The sequence below is a fragment of the Thermobia domestica genome, chromosome 10 (genome assembly GCF_964235325.1).
Source record: "Thermobia domestica chromosome 10, izTheDome1.hap1.1, whole genome shotgun sequence".
Taxonomy (NCBI): Eukaryota; Metazoa; Arthropoda; class Insecta; order Zygentoma; family Lepismatidae; genus Thermobia; species Thermobia domestica.
In genome coordinates, this window is record NC_137463.1 from 233,149,541 (window position 1) to 233,162,744 (window position 13,204).

The window sequence follows — 13,204 nt, forward strand, 5'->3', positions numbered from 1 at the left end:
TGTCATTGATAATAGTGGTATTGTGTATGTATGATACTTGAAGAGAGTACTTGAACTACACAAACGATTCGGCTCGATTTGGCTCGACTCGACTCGAAACTCGAACCAAATTCGAGTCGAGTTGGAGGAAAATTTTCGAGCCGAGTTCAAAGATGTCTGTTTCGAGTCGAGCTTTAAAGAAAACTCGCTCGTGTCCATTCCTAATGTTGGCCACCGTTGCACAGTGGGGCGAAAGCGCAAAAAGCTGGCCAAAATATGATAACTATATTCAAATTGAATGAAATTCAGTATTAAGGGGTTATTGAGGTTGCTGATTACGATTCTGCAACTAAAGTTGAAAAAACAAAATGGCGGATCCAAAATGGCGGAATAAAATTTGCAAAAGTCGAAAAAGTCGTAGAAATATTCTCAAAAGTGGCGATAAAGGGGTTATTGAGGTTGCTGATTACGATTCTGCAACTAAAGTTAAAAATAAATAAATGGCGGATCCAAAATGGTGTAATAAAAAGAATGTCAACATACTTCGTAATTTTCACAATGTATCTTTAACAACATTCACTTTTTTAACATATTTTGATGAACAATTACTTGTTACTTACGTTCTTATTTATTAGAAATGTATTATTAATTAAATGACACAAATTATTGGTATTTGATTCCGTTATGATAACTGCAACAGCTTGTCACTGTAACATTAAATGAACAATAATTAACATCAACACGCTTCGTAATTGGCACGTTTTGGCAGCTACGTTTTTGTCGACAGCATTAATTAATATTCAGACTACCATTCTACAAAATATGAACGTGGTTAACGAGGGTGCACATAATGTTTTCAATGCTTTAAATTAATAAAATATGTAAACAATGTGAAAATTCTGCCTGACTTGCGATGCAAATAATAAATTACTACATCATTATTATTAATTTTTCACTTCGTACCTATTCTACTTACCAGTACGATATAGGAAAACTTTACAGATTTAAAAACTATGAACGCGTTCGAAAGTTACAACCGTTTAAACGGACGCGTCACAATTCTTCTATTGTTGTCTACGCATTGGACTTGCTGAAGGGTCTACCTAAGAGTGGCTCAGGTAGTAGGAATAAAGTAAAAACCCTATTCTATTTATGGGTTTGGGCCCTTCTAACATCACTCTAGCCAACTACATTATAAAATTTCTATATTACTAACTTTCGTTTTTTTTACTTTTGGCCAGCTTCTTGCGTTTTCGCCCCACTGTGCCAGTGTTGGGCAAAATCAATTGAAATCAATTGCAATTGATCAATCAATTGAAAGTAATTGCTCTGAAAATCAATTGCAATTGATTTCAATTTGTAATTGACAATTAATTTCAATTGCAATTGAATTCAATCATAAAATTTGCAATTAAATTTTCGTCAATTGTTAATTGTTAATTGGTCACCAGGCAATTGAAACTTTTAATTGTTAATTGTCAATTGCAAAGGGTGCAATTGAAACATTCAATTGTTAATTGCAATTGACAATTGAAACTTGTAATTGTTAATTGGAATTGAAATCAGCAATTAAAACTGAAGATAAGAAGATATGTGTATATTGTATTGCCCACTTGTTACTGTTTTACATATTTCAAATAAGGTACTTATAAGAAATGCTGGATACCTACCATCCCTTTCCCCCCTGGGAAGAAAGCCGTGAAACTAAGTATTTTTTAAATATATTATGTTTATGGTTCTATCCCCCTCGAAAGAACTCTATATGCCCGTCATGCATACAATAGGAATGAGCACGAGCTTGTTCGAGCGAGTTTTCTTTAAAACTCGACTCGACTCGAAGCAGACATCTTTGAGCTCGACTCGAGATCTCGGCTCGAAAAATTTCCCCCAACTCGACTCGAATTCGGATCGAGTTTCCAGTCGAGTCGAGCCAATTCGAGCTAAATCCTTTGTGTAGTTCCAAGTACTACTATCTTCAAGTATCCTACATAGACAATATAATTAACAATGATACTACTACTACACTATTATAACTAATTTTTATTATAACACCGTGTACCTCTATAAACATGGAATATAGGCGGTTTGTATCGGAATACTAAAAATTAGTTAACTGTCGATCTCGGTAGTCAAGAAATCTTCAGGAGGCAAGGACATCGGTCACGAGGTTCTTGGTTTGAGTTCAGGAGGAGCAAGTATTCGGGCTCGAGCCAAAAATTGTTAGAAGTTATGGGACTCAAGCCAAACATGTTTAAAACTGCTCGACCCGGGTTTAGGATTGTCAACGACTCAAGCGGCTCGCTCACAGCTCATTCACTTATCGAGCCGAACCGAGAAGTGAGCCGAGCCAACAGCTTATCCAACCGAGCCAGCTCGAGCCGAACCGAACCGAGCTGATTGCTTACCCCAACCGAGCCGGTTCAAGCCATTGGCTCAGTTAAGCTAACTCGAACCCAGCATATGGACTCGTTTCAACGGAGCTGGTTCGATCCATTGGCTCCAATCGAGCCGAGTCGATAACTTGTCTTTACCGAGCCGGTTAAAGCCATTGGCTCAATTGAGCCCAGTCGATGGGTAATCCCAACCAAACCAGCTCAAGCTGTACGCTCAGTTGAACCGAGCCGAGCCAGTTTACATCACTATTCCGGTTGGGCTTCTACTTTGGCTAAAAAATTGGACCGTGCAGTTCTCAGCCTTGATGGTAAGAACTACAAAAAATGATATGAAATCTTTAGTTTTACGTCCCACGATTATGCCGGTTAGGCTAAAGGAGACGGTGATGATTGGAAATGAATGAAATGAAGAAAGTGGGAGGAAACGGGAGAACCCCGAGAAAATCCACGAGCACGGTGTTTGTCCACCACAAAGTCCAAACTGCGCGAGCTGGGATCGAACCAGGGACCTCAAGCACCGGAGATGAACGCTCTACCACTGACCCACCGCGCCCCCTGGTAAGAACTACAGTATATACTTATATTGGTGCTCACGGCGTCATTAACTTGTTCCACCACCAACGAATTTCGAGGTACTTTGTTTTGCATCTTTTGTGCGTGTTTTGTGTCGCCTTGTGCGCCTATTCCCACATTTTGTGCATCACCTGAAGTGGGTCAAAATGGGCCTACAAATATGGCGGAACAAATTATTGCTCTTCCGCCACCAATGAATTTCGAGGTCGTTTCCTTCACATCATTTTGTGCCGTTTTGTGCGTCTACTTCCGTTTTGTGCGTCATGGGAAGTGGGTCAAAATGGGCTTCCAAGATGGGACGAAAATGACCAAGAGTTCCGCTACTATCGAATTTCGAGGTCGTTAATTTCACACCGCCTACCCTTTTGTGCGCCTATTTCGACGTTTTGTGCGTCACTGGAAGATGGTCAAAATGGGCCTCGAAGGTGGGACGAAAATGACCAAGTTCTCCGCCACTAAAGAATTTCGAGGTCCTTCATTTTGCATCGACTACTGAATTTTCGTGCTGTTTCGTGCCCCCATTTCCACGTTTCGTGCGTCACCAGAAGTGGGTCAAAATAGGCTTCCAAGATGGGACGAAAATGACCCACTGTTCCGCCACTATCGAATTTTGAGGTCGTTAATTTCACATCGCGAACCCTTTTGTGCGCGTATTTCGACGTTTTGTGCGTCACTGGAAGACGGTCAAAATGGGCCTCGAATGTGGGACGAAAATGACCCACTGCTCCGCCACTACCAAATTTGGTGGTCCTTCCTTTCGCATCGACTAGTGAATGTTTCGTGCCGTTTCGTGCCCTTATTTGGACGTTTTGCGCGTCACCAGAAGTGTGTCAAAATGGGCCTCTAAAGTGTGACCAAAATGACCCATTGTTCCGACACTATCGAATTTCTAGGTCGTTTCTTTTGCATCGTTTAGTGCCTATTTTTTAAAAAGTTTTATGTACCTACTTCCTCGTCTTGTGCGTCAGTGAGTTAAACAGGCCTTTAAAGTGGGAGTTAAATGGCTCACTGTTCCGCCACTATCGAATTTCGGGGTCTGTTCTTTCGCATCGTTTAGTGCCTGTTTTGTACGTTTTGTTCGTCACCAGAAGTGTGTCAAGATGAGCCTCCAAGGTGTGACGAAAATGACCCACTGTTCCGACACTATCGAATTTCTAGATCGTTACTTTCGCATCGTTTAGTGCCTTTTTTTAAAAAATAAAAATTTCTGCGCCTATTTCTCGTCCTGTGCATCACCCGAGGTGAGTTAAACGGGGCTTTAAAGTGGGAGTTAAATGGCTCACTGTTCCGCCACTATCGAATTTCGGGGTTGGTTCTTTCGCATCGTTTAGTGTGTATTTTGTACCGTTCTGTTCGTCTACTTCCACGTTTTGAGCATCACCAGAAATGCGTCAAAATGGTCCATCAATGTGTGAGGAAATAGAGCCATTGTTCCGCCACTGTCGAATTTGGAGGTCGTTTCTTTCGCATCGTATAATGCCTGCTTTGTACTGTTTCGTGCTCCTATTTCCACTTTAGTGCGACAACGAAAATGGGTCAAAATGGCCTACAAGTATAGCGGAATAACTTAATGCTGTTCCGTCACCATCGAATGTCGAGGTCGTTTTCTTCACATTTTTTATGCATGATTCGTGTCGCTTTGTGCATCAGTGGGAGAGGGTCAAAATGGACCTTGAAAGTGGAATGTATATGTCTCTTTCTGCCATATTTGTAGGTCGTCTTTGACCCACTTTCGTTGGCCTACAAAACGTGAAAATATGCGCAGAAACGGTAAAAACATGCACTAAACAATGCGAAAAAGCGACCTTGAAATTCGATACTGGTGGGAGAGTGGATGATTTTTCTTCCCACATTGAATGCCCATTTCGACCCACTACCATTGATTCACAAAACGTGGAAATAGGCTTACAAAACGGTAGAAAACACGCACAAGATGATGTGAAGGAAACGACCTCGAAATCGTTCCTGACGGAACAGCATTAACTTGTTCCACCATATTTGTAGGATAACATTGACCCATTTCCGGTGACACAGAAAACATGGAAATAGGCGCACAAAACGACACAAAAAATTTCCATGTAATTAAGCTAAATTTCCATTTAAGTTTATAAGCTTAATTATATGGAAAATTTTATACATTTTTCCTTTACGTTGGTCTACTTTACGTTGATTTGGGACTTTTAAATTTTATTCAGTTTTCCACTGAAAAGTATCTATAATTCAACAAGGAAATAATTATTAATCATAATTATTATCTATATAATTGAATTCATTGTAATTTGTTCCATAACAAACACTTTACCATTTCGTACTAGCTGTTATGCCCGTTCTTCGCGTGGATCTGATAAAATATCAATGTAAACGAACTGAACAACGGGAGAACAATTAAGAAACATTTCTAAAATTGGATATATTTTGTGTGAATATATATCCAACAACGTGCATGTGTTTTCATTGGGAAGGCCGATGGCGGCTCTAATTTTGAAAAGAAAAACAATGCCTCTGGCCCACAGCCGATGGGGGCTGTATTTGAAAGTCAACGAATGTGGAAGTATCACCATTCATCTCAGCGACAGCGAAAACTATGGATTTGACATTAATATTGGTCACTTTCCATTATTTTTACATGTCTCGCAATTCCCCACCCCCGGTGACTCCCGGCCCGCATTCAATGGTGGCTAAATTTAAAAATCATCGCTAATGAAAGTATCACCATTGATCTCAGCCACCGCTAAAACTACGGATTTGACATCGGTCATTGTGGATTATTTTTACATATCTCGTGATCCCCTTTATAATGCCCCCCCTTTCTTAGCTGATGGGGGCTAAATATGAAAGTAAACGCGGTCTTGAGTTTCACCATTGAGCTCAGCTATCCCGAAAACTATGTATTTGACATTAACATCGGTCATTTTCGATTATTTTTACATGTCTCGGAATTCCCCCCTCTGGTGACCCAAGGCCCGCATACAACGGTGGATGAATTTGAAAGTCATCGCTAATGGTAGTGTCGCCATTGATATCAGTAACCGCGAAAACTATGGATTTGACACTAATATCGGTCATTTTGAATTACTTTTACGTTTCGGTATCCCCCCCCCCCCGTTGACCCATGGCCCGCAGCCGAATAGGGTGAATTGGAAGTTAATGGGATCGGAGTTCCACCATTGATCTCAGCGACCGCGAAAACTATGAAATCGACACTGATATCGTTCTACTTTTACATGTCACGTTAAACACCCCCCTGAGACCCCCTGGTTCGAATTTTGTTGAAAACGCTTTGCCTTGGTGTGGGACCTAGACCAAGGTATCTTTGACCAAAATTTGGTAACTCTCGGTCAAATTTTCTGGTCCCGAGGCCGGTCCCGGTAAACGTCCTCTGGAGACCCCCTAGTAAGGAATAAAAAAAAAAGTGTCTTCGTCTTGGTCTGGGGCCTAGACCAAGCTACCCGTGACCAAATTTTGAAAAGTTTCGGTCCACTCGTCTCGTCCACAGGTCGCACAAAGATAGACAGACAGACACACGAACAAACTCTATTTTACTTATATTAGAAAGGTCAGATCCGCCGTTATTGTATTAGTGCGGTGCTTGAGCGATTGATCGTAGAAATTCAAACTCCGATGAGTGATAATTTCATGGGCTTGTTTTATTACAAGTTTAAACTCTTTAGTCAGTAGAGAGGAGGGCGTGAATCATGGGTCAGAGTTGATGACAATGGGTTTTGGTGGGTCTGTGGGTCACAGTGGGTAAGAGTGGTTTATGGTGGGTGGTGGGTCAGAGTGGGTCACGGTGGGTCGTGGGTCACGACGGGTGGTGAGTCAATTTGTCGTGGCTAAAGTTCTCATTGCCCCACGCCCTCTCTGAACTACAGTGTTGAAAATTAATCAGTGAAAATCAATTGCAATTGATCAATCAATTGAAAGTAATTGCTGTGGAAATCAATTGCAATTGAATCAATTGCCAATTAATTTCAATTGCAATTGAATTACAGAATTCAATTGCAATTACTTTCCACTGCAATTACTTTCAATCAATTGATCAATTGCAATTGATTCTCCTTTTACAATGGCCAACTGCAATTAACAATTAACCATTACTTATTTCAATTGGAAATTGCAATTAACAATTAAATTTACAGATTAATTGTTAATTCAATTGAAATTTGCCCAACACTGCACTGTGCGTTAGTTCCATTGAAAAGTGGCCAACTTACAGAAAATAAGTATGACAGGGGTATTTTTAGAATAGATTTCTACTATTACTTGATTGTAAAATTTTTATAAAGAGTGGCACGACAACTACTTTTAAACTGCACTGATTAAACAGTCAAATAGTTTTTGTAGACACCTTTCGAAAAATAGCGAATCAGTTATTGATAACAAATTTTTGCATGGTGCTTCATTCTACACGTATTTCTTTTATACTTTTTGGCACATATGTAGGGGAGAGAGGGGTAGCCCCGGACAGTTCGATATAGCGTGAAAAACCTGTAGTAAATAGAAGCAGATGATGGCGCATTACTGGCAGCTGTTAGATAAAGTAATTTTCAGTGACTACATTTTAGGAGTCATAGGTATTAAATGAAGGCGTTTTTTCGCTGCGTTTGATGTAATATTAGGTAAAATATTCTACACTCTAAGTACTATTCCATTTGATACTTTTATTAAGTGACTTTTTAGGTATACACTTAGTAGGGAAGTCGCTTTTTGTCAACAACAAAAGAACTTTTGTTTGGTTAATTGCTTTATTACTGTGTACTTTTCATGTCTCTTGGGCCGTGCCGGCCTTGGGGAGGTTTCTGGGGCAGGTGGTTTTATTACCCTGTTTGTTAGGTCGTTAGACAGGTTCCTGGAAAAGGTTGAGTGTTAGGAGGGATGGAGTAGTTTCTAGAAAAAGGTTGAATGACTTGTATTGTATTCTCTTAATAAATTAGTCTGAGCAAATTGTATTTGCGATCCTATGAAAAATGTGAGTGTACTAAAGAAAAGCTCATTGTTAAATTTGATTGTGATCATATTTTTTCTTTCGTATTATTTAATTCGATCATTTGCATAGCAACTTATATTTTGATGGGCGTTTGCTGTGCAAACTCGTTAAATTTGATTGTGATCATATTAATTATTTGTTTTTCGTATTATTCATAATAATACTCCTTGTTATAAATTGGAGGAAATAAACTTTATTCATGCGGGACACATTGTGGATTCTCTGTCTGAAAGACGTCGTGTACGGAATATGTATACTCCAGTACGATACGCCATGCTGGTATATATACAGAGCGTGGTTTTCGTACGTCTTTCGCTGGTGAACTCAAGACATGAACTGAACTTTTCGCACGCTTTTTGGGAACTGGTTGGGCGAGAGTGAAAGATGGCGTTGTTGGGTAACAGGTGCATGTTAAAACATGAAGACAAATGCACAGGAAAACCGCTGCCGTGTGTCACAGAGTGCCGACAGAGTAATAAAAACAAGTTTGGCGCCGCGGTAGGTGAGCACAAGACATTGTCGGCGAAGAATACAAAGAAGATTGACGTTGTGGCAGGTAAACATGTTGAATTATGCCCCTATGCTAGTTGCTAATAGAAAAGAAGTTTGGCGCCACGTTAGGTGAACACAAGCCATTGTCGGCGGAGAATACAAAAATGATTGAGGTCGTGGCAGGTAAACATGTTGAATTATATCTGTATGCTAATTGGTAATAGAAAAGAAGTTTGGCGCCGCGTTAGGTGAACACAAGACGGTAAATACAAAGAAGATTAAGGTTGCGGTAGATAAACATCACAGAATACCGACAGAGTAATAAAAGCAAGTTTAATGGTATGGGAAATGAAAATAAAACATTGTCGCCGAAGAATACAATAGAAGTTTTGCACCACGTATGGTGGAACATGACGCGACACTGAACGGAAATACAAAAGAACTGTTGATCCTATTGAAACATGAAGCGGTACTGAACGCGAATAGAAGACTATCACATTGATATGATACCGAATGCAAATACAAAAGAAGTTATGCAGTATGAACTGTGTTGACCCATTTCTTTGTACGTAGATGACATCTGATTGATTAGTACAGGATATGAATAACATTATTGAGGGAATACCGTTGTAAGATGTGAATGATCGTGGCGCAATGTAAATAATATTGATGATGTTGTTTCAGAAAGAATGTTTGATCAAATAAATGATATATGAGAACATAAATGAAATGTAACTACATGTTTTCTCCATCCCATATACCAATGAAAAATTGTAGAGAATTGGGAAAGTAAATGTGAAAATATTTCAAATGATGTAAGGGGAGTGTTTTAAAGTGCCACGTGATATGACGTCGACATAAGTTTTCCTTATATATGGGGTATGATGAGAAGACTGGCATAGTATCATCATGGACTCCTCTGCCAGTTTAGTACAACGAGAAATTCAACTTTGCAACGAAGTAGACTGGGATTCTTCATTTGACTATGTTGAATCTCCCAACAAAAAGTTCAAATCGACTAGAGAATCTCCGGACTTGTTTATTGATGAAGAAACTTGCTATTTATCTCCGGCTTCCCCAGAGGAAGAAATTATTGATTTAAGAGAAGACCCTATACTAATTCCAACTTCGTCTGTTGGATCAAGAACACCTTGACCAGTGCCAGTAGCAGGAACACCGGAGCAAAAGTTTCAAGTTCCATCGATAAAGTGGACACTTGCTGAAGAAGAAGAAGAAAGACCAACATCTCCTGATTTATTTAATGAGGACGAGGAGGAAGAAATTTGTAAGTTATTCAGTGAGTGCAAACTCATTACGCCATCACCAAGTGTTTCACCGTTGGATTTTCCAACTTCATCCCAAAAGGCCCCACTGGATTTGCGTGTGCATACGAAACAGTGTCAGTGCAACTGTAGTAGTCACTTTGTAAGTGAAACATGTGTTAAAGACAGTATTTTAAAGTGGGAACAGAATACAGTTTTACTTTGCGTTGGATGTACCCTAAATTATTTCAATCAGTTTGGTCACAGGTGTCTTCTTGTGAATATATAAACTCGAAGCAGAAGCATGGTAAATTATGGCCAGCAAAAATGTGAGACAAAGTGTATGAAAATTATGTGAAATCGCGTTTTGCTAACAAAAGAAATGAACATTTATTTAATGAAAACTATGACAACTAATTAAAGAACCCAAATTATATTGAACTACTAGTGAACATTTTACTAGAAAAAGATAGAAACGCTGCAAAGTGATTTCTTTTTGTGTATATGTATATAATATTACCTGTACATTATTTTCTATAGTTGTGTGTGTGTGTGTGTTATTGTGTTTGTACATATATATATTATTTTCTATACTTATGTTTGCTTGTATATATCTTTATATCCAAATAAATATATACAAATTTCATTTCTTGATTTTTATTTAATAAAAACTTTCCTAAATAAAAAGGTATCATTGGTATTTTACAAGGTGACACTTATTTATGTATTTTATCGTTTACTTTTTGAAACTCGTTTAAAAATTGGTATTTGATGATTGTTTTATATTTTTTTTGATTTTTACTAATACTTTGAAGTATTAAAAGTTTGATGAGTATTTTACATTGAATTATTTACAAGTGCGATTTCCGAAACATAGTTTGCGATTTTCGAAACATAGTTCCTCAAAGTTTGTGTAACAACAAACATATCAATAAGAAGAGTTTATGTAACGAAAGATCCACATAAGTAAATAAGAGCGAATTTGTGCAACAATTATTTGATGGATTACACTCCACGAGTATTAAAAGCAATCAGAGTTTTTTCAAGAATTTTAATGGATTGTTCTGAGCTCCACAGAAACGTTTTAAATATATTCACAATCAAAAAAACAATTATCACTGACTTTGCAATGAGAAACGATTTTCTAAGTTTACACTTAAGTGTCCTTAACATTTTACATAGTAATTATTTAACACTACATAACTTTGTTGTTGTAAGAGTATTACTGTAAGTAATACGAAATAATAAAATAAGAACATTGTTCATCGAGTAAATTTTACAAGAGAATAAAATACTCAGAATAAAAAAAATTAACACCGACTTTGCAATGGCAAAGGAGAATATATATATAAAACAGAAACTGATCTGATAATGAATTTTTAAAAAACTGTAATATTGTGGTGTGATTTATATACTTACCTTACAAAATGCAACAAGTTTTCACATACATGTAATATAAAATGCAGAAACTGATTTTACAAACGCGAATCAACATGCAAAAAGTTTTTCACATACATGTGGTATAAATGTCGAAAAGTGTTTTGAAAAACAAAATACAGAAACGTAAACTTAAATACAAGTTGTCAAAATGAAAATGTAATTTTCAAAATTAAAAATGCAACTTTTAAAAACAAAATGCAACTTACGAAAATGAAAATGTTATTTTCAAAATTATAAATGCAAGTTGTGAAAACTAAATTCCACCTTGACAAAATGAAAATGTAACTTTCAAAATTAAAAATGTAACTTTCAAAATTAAAAATGCAAGTTGTCAAAATGAAAATGTAAATTTGAAAATTTAAAATGCATGTTTAAAAAAACAAAATGTAACTTTCAAAATTAAAAATTCTACTTTCAAAATTAAAAATGCAAGTTGTAAAAATGAAAATGTAATTTTCAAAAACAAAATAGAGAAACGTAAACTTAAATGCAAATTGATAAAATGAAAATGTAATTTTCAAAATTAAAAATTCAAGTTGTCAAAACGAAAATGTAATTTCAAAATTAAAAAATGCAACTTGTCAAAATGAAAATACAAGTTTAAAAAACAAAATGCAGAAGCGTAAACTAAAAATCTGAAAATTTTTCACATGCATGCAATATAAAATGCACAAACAAATTTTATTCACGCGGATCATGACATGCGAATTTTTTTCTTATAAAAATGCGAAAACTTTTTCATATGCACATGTTAAAGTTTTTAGTTGCAATATTTTAAGTACGATAATGTAAAACGCATTTACACATAAAAAAGTTTTAAAAACATACATCTAAGGAAATAATAAAAATGAAAACAATATACAGTGATAAAATTTTATTTACAAATTACAATAAGATATGCATTTTACATACAAATACATTTGTGACTTAATAATGTTAACATTCCTTGAAATATTTTTAATACAATCTATATTTATATTAGTAGATGTACAATTACATGTTGGCCAATTTATTGCTGAAAGTCTTTTATCACTAGTTTTTGTTAATTTATACACTTTGTTTTTATTATTTTGTAATTGATTAACAGAAGTTTTTATTTTCCGTTATTACTATTTCACAAATTAATATTGCATATTATATTGTAAATCTTTTTGTAACAATAACACTGTAATTAACTGAATATTGTCTTTGTTTAACAATATGTTATATAATGCGTATGTAAATGTTCAATCATGTTTCAATATCACAATGCATTATTGCAAATTCTTCATATAAGTCATGAAAAACTTGCACATTAACCATAGCACGCCATGCATTATAGCGTAACATATCATAGTCTAAAGTAATACTCATGTTCATCGAAATTAGTGCTATTTTCAAAACAACCGCAACACAAAAGTTTATGCTGTGGTTTCCAGCGTGCAATACGTAATAACGCACTGTTCATCTATAGAAAAAGAACAATGATATTCGCAATGGTCGTACACATTTAGGGAAAGACATTGGTACAGTATGGATCGTTGATACACATTTTTATCGTGTTCAAGATATGCTTCTCTTAAATCAGAATAATGATAATTATTAAATGTAATCTCCTGATATGTATAGTTAAATTTGTTTATAAGATGTGTAATAATGTTTACTTCTATATATTTCATATGAATCTTTAGATATTGTTTTAATATTTCTTCACGTGTTGATTTATTAATTAGGAAATTCCACACAATAATATTTAATTCTTCATCACTTTCACTTACACATTTATGCTGTTTCTTTCTCACTACGAATTGCACAACTTTCACAAAGTAATGGTTCAGAAAGTTTATATTTTTCTAGTAACTGTTTTACACAAACTTCACTTACTTCATTAGGAGTACAACCATACTTCACATCATTGAATATCAGAATGTCATTAGAAATTGTATTTGATCTACTACTACTACTTCCTCTTCAAAGAGTGTTTCATTTGGATATCTGAAATCTCGTCTACGCACAGCATCGTCTATGATAATTTCTTGTGTTGGATAAATAATTTTGTCTTTCAGCGTCTTCTTCAGGAATGTCAGGATCATTTGGAT